Here is a 19820-nt window from a genome sequence, read left to right as displayed (position 1 = left end):
AAGTAGATACACTGGATTTGCACATTTCCTTCGTTCTTTGCTCAATACAAAGAGCAGCTGTACTCCTGAACCTGCACAACTCAGTCCATTTTGTCTTCCTCTTTCTCCAGGAAAAGAATGAGGCTTTTGGTTTGCAGAATGGTGAAGTTATCAATTCACAGAATCATAAAGATTGGAAAAGACCACTCATTTAATCCAACTGTCAACCCATCGCCACCATGACCACTACCCACATCCCTAAGATATCTCAGCACCTCTCAGCTCCCTCACTGGCATTCACAGGCAGAGATCCCAATTCTGCCCACGTAACTGACATTTTCTCAGCGCAAAGATCCCTTGACCACTAATTCTCCATTTTCTTCCAAGAGAATGCTGCACAAATTTTCTCCAGCCTGATGTACCTGAGCACGGTATTTCAGAGAAGCACAGCCTACTTGTCTCACATGCCAGCACTGTGTGGGTGCAACATCACACCATGGTGCGAAACGTTTTGAGACCAAGGAAAGTCTCTTCAACCTTCTTCCATCTCGCTGGTGTGATTCACAGGAGCACCAGGCAGCGTAACACTGCAGTCATACCTGTCCTCACCCACTCCTACTCTACCATACTGAGCTTGTCAGCAGGAGTTTCATCACTGGCACTGAAGCCAGCGTTGAATTTACCACATCGATTGGTTTGTTTGTTGCTTTTTGTTAACAAAAAAAAAGTGGTGAGGGAGAAAAATAGGAAGGAACTTCTGGAGACAAGGATCTCTCTATCACACTTGCCAGCTGATGTTTTCAAAGACTCAAGTGGCACAGCACCACATCAGCTGGCATCCAGCATGCCAACAAGTGAGACCAGCTCCACACGAGGTAGCAACTGCTGCAGTGAAAAGAAGGAGAAAGATTCACACTGCATCCATCACAAGAGGTATGGCCACGTGCCTGGTCATCACCCATGAAGGACACAAGGAATAAAGTCACAGAGGAAAAAAGCATCTCTGTGAGCAACCACTGCCAGAGAGCAGAGGCCACACACAAGCCAGCAGTCACAGGGCTGACCATGCAGCACTGAGAGATATCACACAGCCTTCAGCCCAGAAACAGGAGACATCTGCGAGGGAAGAGCTGGCAAGGGAAGACAGTTTCCTATGAAACCAGCAAGACTGCACATTGCGGAGGCTAACAGCAGCCATTTGCCCACAGCCACCATATATCCTGTTACAACTCCCAGAAATACAGCTGACTTGATCCCCAGCCTTTATCAGTATTCACAGAGACCAGAGAAGGTCAACAGAGTCGTCATCCAGGAACAGAAAACAAGCACAGCGAGCTCAATGGGAACTTGACAGGACAAGAATGACTGCAGTCACGGAGGAGCAAGAAGAGCTCACAAGCCTGGCCCTCTTTTGCTGAGGCTCTCAAAGAAGACAAAACCCCTGACCTTTGATTAAACTACGCTACTCTCAGAAGAGGGGGTGGTTTAGGGGCCCAGGGACTCAATAAGAAACTATTTATCTCAAGGTCATGGGTTCATCCCCTCTCCAAGTACTTTTTGCTTAGTCAATTAAAAGAAGGGACTCAATCTGCATTAAAAAACCTGTTACTAAGGGCACAGTCAGATACTGCCTTGTGAAACAGGCAGATTAAGAAGATACAGCAGCTCTGCAGCTCCTTGCAATCACAGCAATGCTGGGAACACACCCAGTGCAGAGCACAGCCTGCTTTTGTGCCATGAGCAGCAAAGCATAGGAGAGGACCGCCAGCAGGGCTTCCAGCACCAGCCTGGACATCCCAAGAAGCACTATTCATGGGGCTGATTCTGCTCTGGCCTCCAAGCCTGTTCCAGGGAGACTCATAGCATCCCTGAGGTGCTCAGAGGCCAAAAGCCCACCACAAGGTCATGGTGGGGACAGGGAGCCTTTGCTGCCTGCAGTCCAATCACAGGGGATGTCCACGGACATCTTTCAGCCCTCAGCCCTGTGGTGCTACTGGACACTCCCACACAACCCCTAGAAGGGGCTCTTCCTGTGGCTGCCCTGCTATCCAGCCCATTCAATGACACACGCAGAGAGAGAGCAGGGAGGAGAAGGCATCTCTCACTGCACCATTGGGCCCAGAGCAACGTGTGAATCAAAGTTAATGCATATCTGAAACCAATTACTGATAGAAACCAAACTATCTAGGAACTCCAGCTGCTGCATTCAGAGTTCCCAGTAATGAGTGTAGTCAAAACCTTTTCTTATTTTCTAAACCCCCCCCCCAAAAAAACAGAGGCTAAACATGCTCCAGCACACGGGGTACACACATATCTCTCCTGCTTTTAACAGCTTCCCACCAAGAAAATCCAATCCCCCCCCAAAAAAAAATTGCTCTGAGGTTTCATAACATTTTTAACAGCTGCATGCTTTATACCTATTTTTCCTTTCATCCAGAAGCAACTTTCAGCTGAGAAAGGATTCAAGCATGAACTCGTGGCAACCCTGACAGTAAGAGCTGACCCTCTTTTAGTCAAGGGAATGAGCTCCCCACGCATCATGGCTGGTGTGAATAAAATGGCGAAATAGAGGGGCCTGGAAACAAGTGGGAAGCAAGCAGAGCTCCCTTCCATTTCCCACTGAGGGTAATTATTGCAGAGAGGACTGCATATCCTTTTGGCTTTTAATTAGTGGCAAACCAAGTCAACCTCGGCTCATATTAGTGAGAAACTATTAGGGGCTATGGCTCTGCAGCCAAGGAAAACAAATCCACACTGGTCATTCACCCCAAGAATAACTTCTGATTGTCAAGTACAGTTACCAGGGGAATGAATAGCTTCTCCTGCAAGCGCCTCAGTCAATTAAACTAATGCAGACAAAAAGGCCAGGCAGTGGTGACTGCAGAAAGCACAGGGTGAGTCAGATGCATGTGCCTGGCAAACAGGGAGCACCAGGAGCAGGTTCAGAACAATGATGGAGATTAGCAGTCCACAGCCACCAGAATACACTGGAGGCTTCTCCACGGGATACTGAACAGTAGAAGCTGATATCCTGAGCTGTGATTCATATTTAGAAGAGAATGAGAAAGATCTGAGTGAGGAAACACCTGCAAAAAGTCCTCGATTTATCAGTAATTCAGAACTGTCCCATTGATGCCTCACACTCCACTCAGCAGCCTTATGATCCTGCCTGAAACTCAGGGCAAAAATCACCACAAAATAGAAGCTGGGAGAAACAAGTACAACGCTGGGCTCTTTTTGAACACAAAAGCCAAACATCTAAAACATCCTGATCATCTTCCTAAGCACCCACCAAAAAAAATCCAGTTGCAGCAGGAACTTGCTTTAGGTCATGCTGCTCTTTGCAGATGAGCACTAACAATCCATACACCACGAGGATGATTCTTTTTCCCTTGTGCAGCTGCATTTTATTAAGAAGATAGGTATGGATCTTGGAGACTACACTGACTTACAGAGCCTTCCTTATTCCTTGCCATAGCTTCATACTCTTTAAAAACTAGCCAAACACCCAAATTCCCCTTAAAAAGTAGGGAAAAACAAAGAGTTTTTGGAAGAAGGCAAGGCAACAAACAAAATCCACTGCTACCTCCTTTTAATTGGGTTTTAACCAAGCGTGTATGTGCATATCCAGGTCTAAATCCCACCTCCCCCCTGAAAAACTGAAGGAAGTTCAGTGGTTGGTACAGCCCGATGTCACCAAGGCAGTGCTATGCAACGTTGCGCCCACACTGCCATGGACGTGTCCCAGCTCAGACATGCTCCTCTCACAGGTGTTGCTTGGATCCCAGGCATCTCTCTAGAAAAGTGCAATGCTATTTAACTTCCTCATGAGCTCAGGCTGCTGCCAAACATCTGCTGTGATTAGCTGGTTTGTGTTTGTGAAGTGCACACAAAAGTTATCGTAAGGAAGAAACTGGCTTATTTATGGATGTGAATGCTGGACCGAGACCTAAACCCACATTCTGTATTTGCACATGTGGCCTTATCTCCCCTGCCAGATATCACCGTCTGAATCAAGGATGGACGTATGAGGTGCTGCCTTGAGTGCTCTCAGCCAGCAGGTCTTCTGCAGGCTCCAAGAAGCCATGCTGCAGCTGATGAGCCACCCAAATTCCTGCTGGCAGGGACTTTGCATCAGGTTACACATCACTCTTGGGTGTCCCTCCCTCCCACAAAGGCCTCCAGTGACTAAGTGCTGAGGAATGAGACAGAGGAGCGCGCAGCTCAGGGGCCACCACAAAGAGCACTGCAGGAACAGAGCTCCCCAGCAAAGAGCCCAAGTATCTTCTAAATGGACACAAACAACTTCATGATAAGAATTATACACGCTAATTGCCTGCAATAGCACAACCACCAGCGCCTTATGTGACTTAGAATTAGACTTACATGACTCAGAACTGCTTTGCACCACGCTGCAAATCCTAGACATACAGCGCTGCTCTGCCAGAAGCTGCTGCTCTCCTTTCCACCGCAGATACATTTCAATACTTACCAGGTCTCTATCTTAGTCACATTCTGCTAACACACACTTCTGACATCCTTTTCATCTTCCCCCATAACCAATCTCTGTCCCCATGTTAAACTCTCTGCCCTCCTACCAGCACTCTCTGGGTTATCTTCAGCTCCCAGAGCTGGAGCTCAGCAGACCCCACTGCAGGCACAGCCTCTGCTTGGGTTCCTGGGACTTCCAACACGCACAGCTTGGAGAACTCACTGCCCTCCTCTGGATACTGTAACAACCAAGAGGCTACAGTTCATAGCTAAAGATACAGACAACATGGAACAGGGAAGAAAAACAATGAGAAGGGTGAGCAGGAGTCCTCAAACATAGCAATGTCGAGCCCAGAATTACTCATGCCATTCACGGGGTGGATAGGTCTTGTCTTGTTCTGGAGATCAAAAGTGTTTGGAAACATCTCCATTATACCTCCAGTAGAATGTGCACAGCTAAAACACACAGAACATGTTCCTGTCCTAAAAGGTACTTCCACTAGAATAGCTGGAATTAGACCAGATGGATCCAACGTGGGACCTCCTGATACACACGGCCAGCTTTGTACACCCAGTTCCACCCATGAATGAGGGCACACCCTTAGCCAGGTATGAATCAAACCATCTGAGACATGAGAAATTTATCGAGAGCTGTTGGGGAAAAAAAAAAAAAAAAAAAAAAAAACACCAAAAACCCATAAGGTTGTTCCTGCTTCACCTTCAAGGTATGGGGAGCAGCTCTGAACACAACAAACCTAGAGCCAGCAGATCACTTTTGTGAGAACTTCTTGGATGTGACAGCATGATCCCAGAGCTGAAACACCGCCCCAGGCAGAAAAATAAAAGGGTGCACTCAGACCAGAAGCACGGGGTACTGCATGCAGGGAACTCGGTGGTGCAGGTATGGGTATGACACCCCTGTGAGCATCCTCACACTCTCCAAGGTAGGACATGACCCATGCAGGCAGCCACTGTAACATCTTGGAGCATGAATCCTCTTTTTCATTCCAAGGAACGTGGCAGTAAAGCAATATATAAGGCAGTGTAAAGAAGAGATGCCAACCCATACCTACTCATAAATTAAAGGCGGTGGGGATCACAAACCAACACATGGATGCCATAAGTACAATGAGGGGATGTAAGCTGATCTTGTGCAGAATAACTCACAAATAAAGATGCCCTCAGGGACCCCTGCGTGCAGCAAGGAAGCGAGCTCTGCTCTCACAGCTCCTTCCCTTTTCCAGCTCTCTATTGATAACCACGGCCTCCACGTGCACTCACACCCCAATTTCTCAGCACTGCCCCTCTCAGCAGAGTAAAACACACCGTGCAAAGCAACGAAACAAGGAGCAGAGGCACTTCATGAGCTGCCATCCTTTTCCCCAGACCCTTCAGACACCTGGGTGAGTGGAGGGCCTCAGAAAAGCATGCTTGCTTGTATTGTTTTAAACTCAGCTGCTACTATGGCCTCACTCCCAATTGTCTATTCTGAAAGAGGAGTTACATGCCAAGAAAGCTGCCATCATCCCTACAGTAGCACAGAGGTGTGCCTAATGCCACTGTTAAAGGCTTAGGATTTATCTGCTGCACTCACAAGGTGATCTCCTGCTCTGTATGAGGAGGCAGAGAGGTACTGCCATTCTGCATGCCACCGAATTGCTTCCGAACAAAGGAACCAGACTTCTCTCTAGATAACATTAACCCTTTCTCCCACTGTTTCTTCCCCCATTTGTCTGCATTTGAAGTAAATTAGGATTCTGGTTCAGGAACACGCTTAAACCTTTGCTTATCTTTAGGCACACAAGTAGCTGCAGAGAATTCAGCTGGATTACTCATGCACTTGAATTTCAGACTTACTATGCAGAAGGTTCACCAAGCCTTCCTTAAATGGCAAAGATGCAGTGCTGTGTTTCCCAAGCATTGCTCTGCACATCCCCAGGAACTCTAGGAAGGAGAGGATCCCCTGTGAACACACCAAAGTGGGACTGTGCTAGAGAAAGCAGAGCGAGCATTGTGAGGACAGGCAGTCTCCCACAAAACATCCCGCTATACAAGTGATGGAGAACCACCACAGCTCTAAAAGAAGCTTAAAATACCCTAAAATTGGTGGTCTCACTGTACACAGGAAAAAAAGCCACTGAAGAATATACGGCTGATGATGTGGAGTCTCCATTCCCTTACTCCACTCAGTGAAATATGTTATACATAGACACCACCTGGACTTCAATCATTCTCATGGTCCGCTTTTGGACCTCCCACTATCATAGCTTGGATTTAAAAGCATCCAAATGCCAGAGGCAAAGACCAGCTTCCATACTTAGCCAGGCACTTTGATACCCACACACAGTCCTTGGCTCCCAGTCAAGGATGACAACAACGCATAGGAGGCTGGTAAAAGCGAAAAAGATGAGGGAGATGGACTGTAAAGATAAGTCCAACTGCAATGCACAGTTCAGAGTAATCTTCAGAGTTGGGTGGAAAGATACTGAATTCACTCTGTATTTACAAACTTCTTTTTTTTAACTATTTTTCTCTGTTTGGTTATCAGTTATGACTGCAAACCAAAGTGAGCAAACCTGGTCTAAACGGCTTTTTTTTCCTCCAGTATTTCAGCGTTGGTGATGACACGACTCTCAGCTTCACTCCTCACCAAGCCTCGCTGCCCCATTAGTAAAATGGCAAGAATAATTTTCCTTCACCTCAGGAGGGCACCACAGAAATAGTCACCTCGGTGTGCAAAACACTTCAATGGAAGAGCAGAGAGAACTCTAGAAAAGCATTACAAGGAAATTAATAATTCTGCATTCAGCCTTGAGTTTGAATGGCACGTGGTAAATAAGGCTTGGGGCCAGACTCTGCACAAAAAAGAAACCAAATAGCTGCTCATTAAGTATCACCTTCCATTCCAAGCACAAAGAATAGGTGCTCTAGCAATTAAGTGCCTATATCATAATATCTAGTTGCAAGGGGGTCAAATTAAAGTTTCACTGACAACTCTCATCCCTGCATTTTGTAGGTTTGAAGTGCTTGGACTTTACAACTATAATACCATGATTTTAACCAAGTGTGTAGCTTGTAATTAACTACAGCATTGCCACATGGTTACTGCAATCACTATCTGCTCGTCTTGTGAAATCCAGATTACAGGCTTGTCTTGGCCACAGCAATAGCTTGAGGTATCTCTCAAAATTTGCCCAAACCCATGAAAAGCAAATCATGCCTCAAGCCATGAGGTGTGCTCACTTCAAGCCAGTTGATCTCCTTTGGGGCTGAGCTGAAACACAAACACGGCTGCCACCAGAGCAAGGCAGGGCAGATGTGCAGCCGGAGCTACTGCTGCTTAGCTGCTAATCCACGCATCCTCTCAACCAGTCCCTGCTGCAGCGTACAGACTGAGACTCCCTGCCTTCATTCAAGCTTGCCTCATTAAGGAGAGTAATTCAAGTCTGCTAAGGTGAGGCAATAAATTGCTAAAATAGAGAGAACTCCTTGTGGTACAGGCATATGGCACACAGATGAACCCAGTGCCATACCAAACTACAGCAGTCAGGGCACAACCAACATGAGAACTGCAGCAGGACTGGCTGCAAGTCACCTGTGGAACACACCAACTTTCTCTTCAGAAAACTGAGTTTCACACAGCCAGCTTCATTGCTGAAAAAGCCCTAGAGGATGTATTTTAAGTAACCAAGGCATGCAGCTGGACTGTTACCTTTTCATGCACCTGTACCCATCCCATGGCCTCTTCTCAAACACAAGTCTGTATCAGCTTCCTTCATCCTCCCTGCCTTGCCCACTGACCAGGCTGCCAGGGAGCCCCAGACAGCAGCAGGCTGCCGGTCGCTGAGCTGTGCAACCCTGGAAAAGGCTTCAGCTGGAGCAGCAATCAGGAGCCCAGGAGGAAAGAGAAGAAGGAAGAACTGCAGTTCCTGACACTGACATCCACTGGCCTGAAGCAGGGGAAGGGGGGAGTTACAAATGGATGCATAAACGAGACCTGACTGTGTAATTCAGAGCTAACAGGGTAGTTTACTGAATGTTAATTAAATCCTCAGTGCCTGTTACCAACTGTGGAGATCAACTTATTTTTAAATTAAATAAGCAATAAATGCTTAGCTGAACTTCTATTAAATTTCACCCAGTCAATGAAGTATGTGGGGCTTTTAATAGACATTAAACAAGATAGTTATGGCAAGTTAGTTGATATTTTATTACCTTAAGATAATGGCTGTATTAAATCTCAACTAACTATTCCACTGGCAGCACAGTCATCCAAGATTTGGCGGAAGTTTGCCTGCCTTGAAGCATCACTGGGCAGCAGCAGCAGAGAGAGGAAGGCAGCCAAGTGCTGAAAGGCACCTACTCAGAGGATGCTCAAGTGCATAAACCCACTTATGTGCAAAATGGGATCCCTCCAAAAGGAATGAATCCCAAAGAGCACTGTCCACACCGAATCACAACTGGCATAACAACAGCAGACTCTCAAGCATCCCAACTCCTAGAATCACTAAGGCTGGAGAGGACCTTTAGGATCACCCAATCCAACCCATCACCACCACGCCCTCAGGTCAGATAATTACAGGGTTACTGAGGAATCACTGTATTACGAGGAGCCCTTGACGCCACAAAGGAACCAATAAGCATCCAAGAAACGATCAAAACCTGTGTGTTTTTTTCTTACAAGAAAAGGTTATCAGCAGCCCACAACTCTACCAATGTTTGTTTTCCTTTCTCGAGCATATTGAGATAGTTTGGGAGTGCTTCTGAGTGACTCACACGTGTGTCACTGTCACCCACAGATTCCAACTACAGATACCAACAACCTGAAAGGACAGAGACTTGCTGACAGCTACTTAAAATGATCATTTCCATGCCAGCTCTTGCACTTGCTCAGAACATGATTGAAACCAACTCTTCTGAGATTAAAGCAGTCTCTGCACTGAGGTGTCTCTACCAGTAACCTTAATCACAATGATTAAGTGTGGGTAGTGTTGTTTTTTTTTTCATGCTTGGTTAGAAACATTCTGAACTCTACCTGCTTGCCATGCCCAGAAGTAGGAGCAGAAAGAGCAGAGCCCAGCACGCAGCTAACCTCCACTCCTTGGGCAAGCACAAGCTGTCAAAAGCTTGTTAACTCTGCGGGCTTTTTTTGGTCTGTGGTTTTCGGTTTGATTTGTTGTTTTCTTTTCTGTGTTTGTTTTTGTTTTACAAAACAAAACACTCCCGACATTAAGAGGAGTAAAACACTGAGCTCTTCTTACTTCACTGACACGTCCTTCAGAGACTCCTGGTGCACATGTAAAAGTTGATTGCAACATCTGCCATCCAAAATCTCCCCTGGAACTGTTGTTTGTAAGTTATTTCAAGTCCTGCATTTTCCTATAGGTAACCCACACTCTTTAAAGTTTTTGTGCCTTCCCAATCAGTGCCTTTGGTAACCCACATCCTCAGATAAAGTACGGTTTCCATCTCCCCCACTCTTGCCTGCTTTTCAAATGCGGCTGCAGTTCCAGTAAGCTCTCTAGCTTTTAGCAGAATTGCCCTGCTGTGAGAGCAGAGGGAGATGATGATTTAGTGGGGTAAATCATTATCTGAATAAAAGGTGAGAGTCTCGTTGTCTTGTTCACACATGCATAAAACAAGCACAGGTGCTGAATCCCAGACTTCTGGTAGATCATATAGACACAAATTTGTATTCGTATTTCTTCGCTCAAGCTTTATCTATGTTTGAAAAGTAAAATGCCTTAGAGACACAGGCGTACCTAAAGGAAATGCACATTTCTTTGTCATCACCACAACACCTCCAAGACCTCTCAGTGCACCCTTAGGGATGAGCGTTTGGACTCACGACACCTGAAGAGCTCCCCAGAACTTCAGGCAGCCACAGACAGCGGGGTGAAGGACCAGCCCATGGCTGGAACCCAGCTCAAAGCCCAGTGGCCAGGCAGGCTTATCAGGAGAAAGGCAGGGCAGCATGGCTCCACCATTCAGATGCTGGACAAGGAACGAAACGCTACTGAGCTCTCACTGTCTGCACAACCATGATGAGCAAGGAATGGAAAGGCTGTAGTGGGCACCCTGAGGATACGTGTTCCCACCGATGCATGGAAACTGTCTTATTGCAAACCATTTGTTTTACTACTACTAAAAAAACTACTGCTTTTCTCCAGCTAAAGCCAGCACGAGATGTTTCATGGAAACTTGAGTAAAATGTTTTTTTTCTTTCCAATTAGATGTTCATCATACAGAAGGCAACACTATTACCTGGCAAAGCACCTGATAGTCATACAACCGTCCTATCTTCTTTCCAGACTTGGCTAAATTCTTGCCTTCAGCCATATTCTGCATGATAAATTCAACCATTTAGTTACACATTACACAGAAAAGCATTTACTTCTTTTCACTTTGAATCACTCACTTTCACCCAACATTTCCCAAGCAGTGGCACAAGGGAACAGACTCCTTTACCTCAGCATTTATCACTTGTGTGACACCTTTCTAATGCACATCCTTTCTGTGGGAGCAATGCCAAACTGCTGACCAAGCTTTAGGTAGGGCAAGAGGAAATGGCCACATTGGCCATTTGGTCCAAGGGAGGTTCAGGTTGGATATTCTTCTCAGAAAGAGTGGTGGTGCAGTGGCACAGGCTGCCCAGGGATGTGATGGAGTCAACATCCCTGGAGGTGTTCCAGAACCATAGGGATGTGGCACTGAGGGACATGGTCAGTGGGCAATGTGGATGGCAGGTGGACATTTGGACTAGATGACCTGAGAGGTCTTTTCCAACCTTAATGACTCCATTATTCTATGATACTGAACTCTGAGGTTTTACAGCTCTCTAGCATTTTTGCAATCCTTCTCACAAAATTCTCCACCAGACTTCACAAAGCAGAAGGGAATTGCTCTGGATTTGTTAGCAAATATTAGACAGTCAAACCCAAGCAACGACATTAACAAACAAAGCAACAGGCAGTAAAATGAAGTGACTGCTGCCTCCACTTTGACCACAGCCCTCCATACCGTAATTTGTACTATAAACTTTTAATTAAAAATATATACTGATGATCATTATATATTTAAAAGCACTTCAGCTCTACTGAGAGTGTAGCTGACACTTTGTCTCGGCGCACTGCAAAACTCACTGCTCCAGCTCCAGAGCTTCACATCCTCAGGGAACACGCGCTTTGGCAAGCAGCATCCAACTGAATCTGCACTTGCATCCTTTGGAAATCTGAATTACCAGAATCAGGAACTGGTGCAGCACAAGAGAGCAGCCCATCATCTCTCAGAAACACAGCAGGCACCTTTGACGTCCAATTTGCTCTGGAAGGTTCCAAGGCAGGAGGCGGCAGAACTGCACCTGAACTTTTCTGTATCCCCACCATGATTGTTGGGATACTGGACCTGAAAACCAGCCTTAGCCCTCCAGTGTACAAGTCCATTCTTGCTGGTTTGCCTTGGTTTCACACGAGATCATGACAACATGAATTTACTGCAGGCTGGGCCTGCACCTACAGGAGATACCTGTGAGATCCCACTTCAGCTTCATTTCTCTAGCCACGTCCTCCTTCCCCACCCAGGAGTTCATTCTGCTGCCTACAAGGTTGCTGCAGCTTACATAAGGCCTGTGGCAGGCCTGGTTTCTGGGGAGGAAGCCTTAAAAGCCACTCGGGTGCCCTCTATTCACAGAGATCAGCTCAAGGCCCAAGTGACCCATCACACCACTCTACTCACAACCAGAGAGACCCAAAAGGCCCACAGTGGCCTCCAGCTGCTCCTGAGCTCCACTCAAGGGGAGCCCTCTTAACAAAACTCTAAGCAACCAAAAGAGAGGAATAACAGAGTTAATAAACTCAGGATGAATTGTTGTGGGTGGGCAAGGAGAGAGAGTAGGACAACGGGCAGAGAAAAGTTTCACATGGCGCATCTTTGCCATTGGATGGATATATATCGCCTGAGGGAAATCCCATCTTGTGGAGCACTACTGAGCCTTGTCTGGGGCAGACCTGCTGCACGGAGAAGCAGAAAGCCCATCCTGTCCCCAGATCACACTGCTGCAGGCAGGACAGGGAGCAGCTGTTGGAAACGGGCAGATGAAATGTTAGGCCCCATCTGTGGCTCCAGGCATTTCCCTGCCTTCCTCAGACCCATACTGGTAATTAATTGCATGACTGCCAACACCTGCTACATGACCCAGACCACAGGTGTCCAGGAACTCCCTGATTTCTCAGATTTTGTCCAAAAACTCATTCCTGGAAGGTATAAGCATCAACTCTGCAGGAAATAGATCCAGGAAGCAAAGAACCTCTCAATTCTGGATTGTTTCACCAAAATTGAAGGCTTCTGTGAAACTACGCATTCCACATGGGTCACAACTATTTTCTGCACAGAACTATGGATATGTAGGAAGATGCAGCGGCCAGCATGATGGATCCCATAAACTCTCAAAACTTTGTGTAACCAAATCACCTTGGTCAGAGACAGCCACCAAACAGGAACCTGAAGCCCGAACCAAACTGCAGGGCCAATTTCACATGAATGTAGAAACCGAAAAGCCCATATGAAAAGAAAGCAGCAGAAACCAACGCTGTACACCCATGGGGCCACGCTGCTCCTCGAACTACAGAGCAATTACAGCAGTTTTCTCCATCAACACCTCCTACTCGGGAGCACTGCCTTCTCCCAAGCGCAGCCCCAGGGCGTGGAGACTGCTCAGCTCTCCTGCACAATGGCAGGAATACAAGTTGTCTGTTTGAAAGGGGAGGGAAACAGGGGAGGAGGGGAGAAGGAAAAAAGAATAAAGGGAAAAAAAAAAAAAAAAAAAAAAAAAAGCCCTTGGGTGACGTAAGGGTGTGGGAAATTTCTACAGTACTTACCTGTTGGGGAAGGGTGGGCCTCCCCTGGTGTATAAAAAGCTGCCACGGCTTTGCTTAACTTGTTACTGACTACCGCCACCCGGGCGAAGGGCGGGGGGGCATGGCCGCAACCCGACCAGGTGCACCTGCGGGCGGCGGAGGGGGGAGGCGGCCGAGCGGAGCCCAGGAAGGGGGCACCGGTGGGGGGAGGGGGTCGGGGGGAGCTCCCGCTACCGCCCCACCCGGAGCCGCTGCCGCGCTCGCCCGGGGCCAGGGGGACCGCGGTGCCCCAGGCGTGGGGCGGAGCTAATCGTGGGGCCCCCCCCCCTCCCTCCGGCGCCCGGGGGGGCGCGACGCGCCCCGGCCGGGGGGGCTCCGGCTGTTGCACAGCTGTCTCAGCGGGCGGGGATCGGTGGTGGGGGGAGAGAGGAAGGGGTCAAGTTATTATTCGTAACAATACCTCGGGGGGGAGGAGGCAGCGGAGGCGAGAGCGGCGGCGGCGGCGGCGGGAGGAGGCGGCAGGGGTGGGCCAACAGGCGGGGCCGGGGTCGCGGTGGAGTTCTGGCCCGCCCCACTCCGCCCCGGCTCGGCCGCGCTCCTCCTTCGGCCCCCCACGGCCCCGCCGCCGGCCCCTTCCGCCCGCCGCCGGCCCCTTCCGCGCTCCGCTTCCCGGCTCCAGCCGGCCCCTCCCGCGGTCCCACACCCCCCTCCGCGCCTTCCGATCCCCACCCTCCCGCCCCGTCCCCCCCCCCCCCCCCTCCCGGCTCTGTTTCACTCCGCCCTTCGCATCCCTCCCTCCGCTCTTTCCGGTCCTTTTGCACCCCCCCCATCTCATGCCGCGCTCCCCCCCCCGCCCTTGCGTCCCTTACCTCCCCTCCGGCGGAGGAGGTGGGCTGTGAGCCCCGAGCTCCCGGGGACACCCCCGAAACAAAAAGCGAAAGCGGCGGCCGCTGCCTCCCGCCCCGCCGGGCTGCTGCGCTCTGCCCGGGGCTGACGTCAAGGGCCCAAATTCCTGCCTTTCCCTGCAGGCAGATTTGTCCATGTAAGGGCTGGGGCCGGGGCTGGGGCGGCAGCTCGCGGCACCTCGGGGGTGGGGGAACGGCGATGCCGCTCCGGCCCAGACCCTGCGAGCATCGCTCCCCCGCCCCGAAACTCAGGGGTAGGCCCTGGGGTGTCCGCACCCCCTCGCCCAGCCCCGGGCACAGATCCCAGCGTTCAGCTTCTCCTGGAGGAGTTTTGTGCTGCGGTTTTGTGGCCCTTTTCCTGACATGTTATACTCTGTTCTTCCCCAGCCAGGAGAAGCGCACAGAGGTGGACGATGCTCAGGGTTACAAAGGTTCTGTTGCCTGCTCGTAGGTTTGATACAAAACCTAAGGAGCTGGGGGAAACCATGTTTTCTGCTCTTTCTTTCAGTTTGTTTTGTGGTTATTGATTAAAAAAAAAAAAAAAAAAAAAAAATAACAAAAAAAAAACCCTGGAATTAAAATAATTTAGATTTTGAGTGTGATTGTTTTGATGATGGGTTTAGGTTGGGTTTGCAGCTCTGTAGCCTGGGAATTGCGCTCGTCCTGAGGAGCAGGGGAAGGCAGGAGGGTTATGCTGCGTTCAGGGGCCCGGTGCCAAGCCTTACTCATTTGGAAAGAGAGCGCTGGATGAGATTTTAAGCACTCCAAATGTATTTCACTTTGACAATCAAGAGCTCTGCTGTGCGCTTTCAGAAGATGTTTACACTCTTACCCCATTACCAGCTTTAATGTACGCAGTCACTGCTTAACATCCCCAGAAGAGAAAGTTAGTGCATGAGAACCCAAAAAAGGACATTACGCGCCTACAAGGCGTCAGGAGCTGAAGCTCGGAGTTCAGATCCAACCTCCCTCTTTCCCTCTCTGGCTGCTGAATACTCCAAAACAAGGAGGTGCTCCCCAGACCCACATGTTGGTGGATTGGAGACCCCAGCAGATGCCACTGCTTGGGAAGCGTGCCTCATCTCAAATCCAACCGTGGTACAAACGCTCCCTGTTTGGGGCCCATTCGGTGTCCTGCTCTGGCCCTGGGTACCAGCGCTGCCAAATTCCTGCAAGGGACAGGGAGCACTGCCGAGGGCAGATGCTATCAGAAGCACTGGCACCAGCCTGTCGTCAGAGCCACACAAGGCTTCTAAGTGCTGTGACTAGAAATACCCTGGCCTTGTCCTAGATGCCTACCCTATATCTAAACCCTGCTGGGATCCAAAACCAAAGCAGAATAGCACATGAGTCAGCAGAGCCCCATGCCGTAGGTGTACCTCGAGTGGCAGTAATACCACAAGCATGGCCTGTTGTGAAAGATGGGCACAGCTGCTGCTTAAAGCATGGGTGGACTGGGCTGGATGCTGAGTGCCAAAGGCTTTGCCCACTGTCCTGCAGACATGGGTGCAGTTCCCTCCATGGCCATGCAGCAGTTCATGTGTCTCTCAGCCGAGTGCTTTGTTCATCAGACTGAAGGCCGCGTTCCTTGGGCTCTGAGGAAGGCTCCCAGTGGTGCTGCAAGGATTGGGTGGTTGTGACAAGGGACTTGCTGCCACCAACGGTTGTTAGTCACAGTGTGTTCTTGTGGCTCTCACCGGAGTCCTGCTTTGTAGCGTAGAAGCAGATGTACAGAGGAATTTTTGCCTGTTTTTTTTATTATTATTATTACTTTTATTCTGCGTGAAGTCTTGTTCTGCAGATCTGCAATAGCCAACCGGTATTTAGGGGAGGTATCTGAGAACTAAATGAAACTGTTTGGCCCAAGATGAGAGACATACATTCTCAACTTAGGATTTCAGAGTAAACCAGTGGTCAAATATTTTCCTTGTCCCATATCCAACAGTTATTGCTTCTTTATCCATCAAGCTTATGCAATTTTCCAGCCGCGTTAACAGAAGAGAAGATACTTTGCACGCCCATAACAGCTTCCTTTGAGTGATCTCAAATGCTGTAAGCTTTGGGCTTCCAAAGCATGAGATAGTATTCCTGCTGCCTCCATTTTGCAGGTAGCTGAACTGTGACTAATCCTCTGCAGCACAGCAGAGAAGTTTGATTCCTAGACCATTACCTTTGCAACAAGCTGCCCCAAATGGTCACTGCTTTGTCAAGCATTTTCTATTTTTTTCCAATTTCCTATCATGACCAATATCATAGATTTTGGAAATGAAAGTTGAAACTTCAAGGTGCTGAGCCTGGCTGTGAAAATCTGCTCTTTGCCTGGAAAGAATAAAAAATATTGGCAATGTGCAATCATTCCTTTGGTAATATCTGTCGCACCCTACAACATAGCAGCAAAATGAATTAAACAGCACAAGACTGAAATGCCTGACATAGCATAGGCCACTCAGGAGGCAGTAATACAAGAGTCAGCTTGGACCAATATTAATTCAGGAAATGAAGTTTTTAGTGGTTAAGGAACACAGCTAGAAACCTGGTCTCTGTTCTTTTCCTATGTTGTACAACTTTAAACCAGGCAGTTCACCTTCCTGTGTCTGAGGAGCCCTTAAAAAACTAAAGCATGCACGTTCTTTCCCTCTGCAAGAAGCGATACACCACAAGCAGCCTGAAGTAAAACTTCCCACCAGACCTCAGGCAAAGGGATTCTGTGCAAAATTTCCAGAATTCAACAGATGAAACCTCGTTGTTTAGAGTCTGAGTCTCTCTTTCTTGGTGAAACATCAGATGCAAATGTCACAAAAACCAACCAAATAAGCAGACACAAGGTTGGAAGAGCCCTTGGGAAGCCACGGAATCATAGAATCAGTGAGGCTGGAAAAGATCTCTGAGGTCACCTAGTCCAGCTATCAGCCCATCCCCAATATTGCCCACTGCCCACGTCCCTCAGTGCCACACCTCCATGGTTCTTGAACACCTGCAGGGCCGGTGACCCCACCACCTCCCCATGCAGCCTGTGCCAGTGCCCAACCACCATTTTGCAGAGGAAATTTTTCCTAATATCCAATCTGAATCTATGGTAATTCACCCCTCATACCATAAAGATGGAGCAGCTTTGTCTAAACTGTACTTGACAGATGATTACCTGCCTTACTCCTAAGGATATCTCGAAGATCCGTTTCAGTGCTTCAGTTTGAAAAGCTTTCCTTATCTCTAACCTAAGTCATTTTTGCTGCAATTCAGCTCTTAATCAGATGAAGTCGTGGGGATCTGATGTATTCCCTCACTAGCAGCAGTTCCAGAACAACAAGAAAGGCACCCACCTGGTGAACTAATCCTGCCATGGGTAAAAGCCAGAAATGCTAGAAAACACACTGTATGTGCATTTTTGGGACAGTTGCCACCTAATTCCCAGACAAAGATCACAACTGAATAGCATTAGTTCAGCTGGAGATTCCTCTGGCCCAAGCCAAAGCATTGTTCAACCCCCTCACCACGAGGATGACTCTTTGCACGAACACACTGAGTGGCACATCTGACCCTTTGGTCTCCAAGCAGTGTTCTTGGAAGCACATGCCAAGTGCTTGCTCACAGCAATAGCATTCCTGCGGCACTGGGGAAGGAATGAGGAAACACCAGCATAGATGCTAGACAGAGAAGGGAGAAAAGACTCAACCTGCAAGGCTGGATTAATTTCTAACCAGGGTACATGTTCCTGATCTAGAGATATACACGTGTTAGCTGCCTGGTAGAATGAATCTAGGAATAATAGTGGGCCAAGCTTTGTCGTTCTCCACTTTACAGGTATGTTTGCATCCAAGTAGGAATGCAAAGCATGTGCTGGGCAGGCACTGGGACAGCATGGATCAAGTCTGGGCCAGAACTCTGAAGGAATCCTTCCTGGTAAGAAATACAATTTCCAGCAACCCCCCAATAATTCTCCGTTAGTATATATGCCCATCATCAACCCCCTCTGCATCATTGTACACGTCTTTCAGTTGCATGTAGTTCACCAAACTCCATGTTTTACTTTCCAATTAACCCTAATTAATTCCAGGTCATTTTGTTCTTGAGCAAGACAAGCTCTGGTTAGCTCAGGCCTTTGGTACTGTCTTTTGGGATCATAGATTCCCCTCTGCACTTGTTTCAGGTGTCACTCCCTGCTTTGCTCTGTAACTGTCTCTGCTCTAACTGTGCTAAAATTGCAAAGAATGGCAAAGCTTTGTAAAACTGCTAAATCCCATTGCTGAAAAAGGCAGTTGAACAACGTGCCAATGCAGTACAGTTAATTTTAAGGACATGCTTAAATCCAATTTGAATCCAGTGGGGTTTTAGCTTAGGTTTAAACGTTCTGTTGAACAGGGGTGGATTTAAGGATTGAAGTGTTTTGCTAGACTGAACGTTTGGTGAATGAGGAAGGAGGGTTGTTAGTGCCTAGAAGAAAGGACTGCCTAGCATCCTGTGGCCACAGGCAAGCCATGACTAGTGCTAGTCCCAGCTGCTTGACCATTTTTCTAGTGAAATTTAATGCAATTAGCAAACAAAAGTAAAAAAAAAGCATATTTATAGTATCTCATCAGAGTGATGTGATATAATTAAAGCAGAAGACACTATATGTTGTATTTTATGCCATCTGGTATCCAGCACTAGATTGCTAATGGTGAATGTCTCGTGTCCAGATTTCATGAGTGGTTTGTTTTACAAGAGAATTGGTCAAATTCTTTAAGGAATCTGCATTGAATAAACAAGTACCCTAGCCTTAAAAGAAATATTTGTGGTAACAAATAATTTGGGGGACAGTTTTGCTTCAGCTCTGACCTCCCTGTTGAGAATCAAAGCAAAAATATTGAATGTACTAAACAGATGTCTTCTCCTAGTGACAGCAAGATGAGCAGAGACAGCTGGTTAGAAGAACAACAACAACAAAAACACATCATCATTCCTGCTTTGGCTCCAAAAAATCTTGGACTTGCTGTCAAGGAAGAAAGCTATGTATGTAAGGAGCCAAGAAAGAGACAAATATTATTGAATTTGGTAGCATTTTAGTGAATGTGCTGGAAATAACTTAAGTAGGAAGAAAAGCTGGATGCGCTCCATTGTTTATTAAAAGAATGCCTCCTCTTATTTCCACAGGGACCTATAGCCCATATTGTCATTAACACATTTACGAGATGTATATTTAAAATATGTTGCTTCACTCATCAATCTTACGGGCTCTTCTTGTAAAGAAGAGTTACAGCACATAAAAATATGTACTGCCACATAAATATAGTAGCTGCAAGCTAGAGGTGCCAACTGTGAATACAGCTCCTTCAATCAAGGAAGATGGGTGTAATATGAAGACAATTATAGAGATCAGAAATATTAGGAAAGGAGGAGAAGAGAAAATCAGATTTCCACTGGTGGAAAATAAAAGATTTTTTTTAAAAAAAGAACATGTTTAAAATACAAAGAGAAATTCTGGATGAAGAACAATCAGCAAATCAGAGATGAGTTTTCTGACAAGACTGCAGAGTAATGCAGTGACCTGGTCTGCACAGAGGTAGCACACTCTTTCTCTTGCAGGTTTTCACGTGAACAAAACTTGAACTTT

At 47.5% G+C, this 19820-nt stretch overlaps 1 protein-coding gene and 1 long non-coding RNA gene across 6 annotated transcripts in view; one reads left to right on the top strand and one right to left on the bottom strand.

Moving 5' to 3' along the window:
- The window catches only part of LOC122161492 (LIM domain containing preferred translocation partner in lipoma), a 320970-nt gene extending 306687 nt beyond the window's left edge, over positions 1–14283 (bottom strand). For 3 of the 5 annotated variants that reach the window (XM_042820969.1, XM_042820974.1, XM_042820973.1), the window contains exon 1: positions 13786–13837. The gene's annotated coding sequence lies outside the window, so the exon portion shown is untranslated. Of the gene's footprint in view, positions 1–13346; positions 13451–13785; positions 13838–14194 lie in introns of those variants that run through there. The other 2 variants (XM_042820970.1, XM_042820971.1) reach the window with 2 other exon arrangements.
- LOC122161494 lies at positions 13425–19551 on the top strand. The gene is made up of 3 exons (XR_006169197.1): positions 13425–13465; positions 18032–18130; positions 19105–19551. It is a non-coding gene; the product is annotated as an uncharacterized LOC122161494 (long non-coding RNA).
- Positions 19552–19820: the final 269 nt, after the last annotated feature.

The sequence above is a fragment of the Centrocercus urophasianus genome, unplaced genomic scaffold (assembly GCF_019232065.1).
Source record: "Centrocercus urophasianus isolate 14NV4802_14NV808 unplaced genomic scaffold, USGS_Curo_1.0 seq_19, whole genome shotgun sequence".
In the NCBI taxonomy this organism is placed as follows: Eukaryota; Metazoa; Chordata; class Aves; order Galliformes; family Phasianidae; genus Centrocercus; species Centrocercus urophasianus.
This window is presented reverse-complemented; position numbering and strand designations above follow the sequence as displayed.